Genomic DNA, 4,113 nt, shown 5'->3' on the forward strand with positions numbered 1-4,113 from the left:
ATTAGTAATTTATAGTGTAATGAGTTCTATAGCCTAGGTGCAGAATGAAGAAATATAGAAAAGAGAAATTGATCCAAATTAGTTACATAAAATAAGCTATAAATAGACATAAGCTACATTTTTTGGAGACTTGGGGATAGTTTATTCCTAGCCCAAATGTACTAATAAAGATATCATTACCACCAGTGGGGTTCTACATTTATTAAAAAAAAAAAAGTAGCATAGCCTCTTGTGGTGGGCATTGAAGAGTAAGAAACTTTATTTGAAGATTGGAAAATCATCAATTAATGCAATGTGATGGTGGATCATTTCATAAAATTGTCTCCTATGCAACTGACAAGGCAGATAATGTACTAAATAAGTCCTTGGTTTTCATTGAAGAAGTCAGGAAATAAAATGTCTCAACATTGGCTGAATTTCAAAGGGTACTATAAGATGAGTTCAGAAAAGCAAGTCCCTTACAAATACAATTTTAGAACAAATTCGATAAGCCTATATTTTGGGACTTGCACATTTGAGAGATGTAGCTAATCACCATCTAACTGTGAAAACAAAACCGAGAAGACGTGATGGGGCAAAATAGAATAAAACAAGTCTCCTGGTAAAGACTGAATCAACATTATGACCACCATTCCTCTGTTAAATGTTCTAATTCTGATTACATTGCTATCCAGTAAATACTTCCAATTGGTTAAAAGTGGTTCAGAGGAAAAGTCTAACATACCATATGGCACATGGAGCTGATTGGATAAAGGTTTCTGAGAGATGTAAATCCTCAAACCATTCACCAGTGATTGGCCTTGAGCACCAAATTCCTGTGGAAAATATGCTTAGGTCCCAAGGGGAGACTTTCTCTATTGTCTTTTTTTCATGGAACCAAGGAGGATATTAATAAAGAATCCAGAAGGCAGAGGAAAGGTTCATAGAAAAGAGTGGTCAAGGATACTACCCTCCCCCAGAGGGATTTCATAATTGTTATGGAAAAGTATCTGTTCTGAAACTGTCATTCCTCCCCTTTGTGAACAAGACAGCTTGTCAAGGTTATCCTCTATTTATTGCATGTGTCCTTTGAATTCTTTGGTATCTAGATCAAGATAAGCTACATGCAGGTCTGACCTGGAAAATGTCCTGTGACTGGACATTGATCCTGATGCTATACTGGGACTCATGGACGTACTTCCTGTTGGAGGGGTCTGAGCATATTTGCGTGTAAATGGAAAGGAAATGATGTTCATGACCAAGAGGACAGTCTATCTATCTATCCATCTATCTATCTATCTATCTATCTATCATCTATCTATCTATCATCTATCTATCTATCTATCATCTATCTTCTATCATCTATCAATCATTTATCTTTCTATCTATCATCTATCTTTCTATCTATCATTTTTATTTTCAAATTTTCATTTTCTCTGTCCCACTGATCTCAAGCTTGGAGTTATAATTGTGGGGCTGAAAAATAATGGTACCTCCAAGATGTCCATGTTGTGATCTCCAGAACCTGTGAATGTATTACATTACATGAAAAAATAAACTTTTTTCAGATATTATTCGCTTTCCAATATGATTGCAGATATAATTCATTTATGGATCATGGGATGGGGAGAGAATCTTAGATTTTCTAGTTGGGCCGATTGTAATCGCAAAGGTCTTCAATAGGGAGGCAAAAAGGAGGGTCAGAAGGATATGTGAAGAGAGAAGCAGGAAGGAGAGAGAGAAAAGAGAGAGGGAGAGGAGGGGAGGGAGAAGAGGATGAAGAGGGTAAAGACAAGAGAGTGCTGAAGGGGAAGGGAGTGAGAAGACAAAGAGCAGAAGAGAGAGGAGAGAAAGTGGACAAGAGATAGGAATGAGATAGAAGAGAAGAGAGAGAAGGAAGAGAGGAGCAAGGAGGGAGAAGAGAAAGTGAGGAGAGGGGAGAGAGAGGAGAAGGAGGGAAGAGAGGAAAGGGAGAGGTAGGAACGAGGAGACAGAGAGAAAAAGAGAAGAGGAAGGGAAGAAGAGGAATAGAGAGGGGAGAGAAAGGGGAGAGAGAATGGTATTTGAAAATGCTACTCTGTTGCCTCCAAGACAGAGGAAGAAGACAGTAGTCAAAAATGCAGGTGGGCACTAGAAACTACATAAAGAATAAAATGGGGGTTGCCCCCTTGAGCCTCTTTCTAGGGGAAGAAGAGGAATAGAGAGGGGAGAGAAAGGGGAGAGAGAATGGTATTTGAAAATGCTACTCTGTTGCCTCCAAGACAGAGGAAGAAGACAGTAGTCAAAAATGCAGGTGGGCACTAGAAACTACATAAAGAATAAAATGGGGGTTGCCCCCTTGAGCCTCTTTCTAGAGGAAAGGCAGCCCTATTGATGCCTTGACTTTAGGAATTCTGACCTCTAGAATGGTAGAATACTGAGTGTGTAGATAATAGATTGTGGTAATGTGTTATAACAATAGAAAACTAATATGACTTTCAGTTCTCATTCCTATGGTAAATTATACTGCCCCACCGTACTGATGTCCTTCTTGACGATGTGACTTGTTTAAATTAGTAAAACATGAGCAGAAGTGCAATTCGCCTCCAAGAAGCTTAAAAGCTATCACATTTCTACTATGTTTTCTTAGGCTTTATCTGTCACAAGAACGGCAGTGTCCCAGATAGGAACAGCACCATTAACCTGGGCTCCGCAGTGAAGACACGTGTCGTAAAACCATACGTGAACCACAGCGGTTCTAAATATGAATGTGAATTAAACCATTGCTGTCATTCTTCATTTGCTATAAGGTTGGTTTGGCCAGAGGTATAGGATAATTAGGACAGAATGGAGATCATTCTCCAAAATTTCTGCTTTACATAAAGATTTATATGCATTGCCTTTCATATATGTTTTTACTTCAGCACAATTTTCTAAATGTTTCATTATATATGTTATAAACATGTTGATACTTTTGCTAGATGTTACTCTTTCATACTTCCTTATCTGCAATTCTTGGTACATAAGAAAAAAGAAACATGAATTTGACTTTACATAATTTGAGCCTATGTGTATAAAAATAGATTAGAAACCCTTGCATTTCATTAAATGTGTTTGCCATTGCGCATGACAGTTACATCCTTGTGTAATCCCTTCTACTTGAATGTGGGATGGACTTAGTGACTCACTTTTAAGAAAGAGAATACAACAAAAAGTGATGGAATGTCACTTCTGAATTGTGTGAGAAGAAGATTGTGAATTCCATCTTACTTGTTCCAACATTCTCTCTGGGTTCAACCTAGGGGAAGTCGGTTGCCATGTTGTGAACTGTCCTATGGAAAGGCCCACATAGCAAGGACCTGAGCCTGCCAATGGCCATGTGGATTGTGGCCATTTGTGGTCTTAAGTCCTTACCATATATGGGCTTGGGCTTGGAAGTGAGTCACCCCCCATTCAAGACTTGAGATGACTGCACCTCTAGCCAACAACTTAGTTGCAGCATTGGGAGACACCCTGAGCCTGAGGATCCAGCTAAGCTACATGCAGATTTCAGATGCACAGAAATTGTGAGATAATCAATGGTTTACGTTGCTAAGTTTTGGGATCATTTCTTATGCATTGTTAAATAACTAATACATATTTTGGTGCCTCAAAGTAGTGTGTTGACATAACAAATACCTAAACATTTGGAAGTATTTTTGGGATTAGCATTGAGCAGAGGCTGAAGGGAATACTGGAAGCATGTTAAGAAAAGCCTGTTTCTTTGAACAGATTCATTAGAAATCTTGACACTGAGGAAGTCAATGAAGGTCAAAAGGAAACGAAGAATGAGGAACATGTTTTTGGAAACAGAAGGAAGGGGGACCTTTGTTCTAAAGGGATAGAAGGCTTATAAACAGTATTACCTTCCTTAACATGGAAAATATAAATTGTGGGGTGATCTAGCTCAGGAGATTTCCAAGCTAAGTATTCAAAATGCTACTTGCTTTCTTTTTGATGCTTATTCTAAAATGTGGAAGGAGAGAAATAAATTGAGGGAAGAACTGTTAACTAATGGTAACTAGGGATTGGTTTTGAAATTTCTCAGCCTCTCCATATTGCAAAAGAGGTGAAAATTAACAAATGGCTTTCAAGCAAATTTCAAATCCAGGTCAC

This window comes from Pongo abelii, chromosome 3, assembly GCF_028885655.2.
Source record: "Pongo abelii isolate AG06213 chromosome 3, NHGRI_mPonAbe1-v2.0_pri, whole genome shotgun sequence".
Lineage (NCBI taxonomy): Eukaryota > Metazoa > Chordata > Mammalia > Primates > Hominidae > Pongo > Pongo abelii.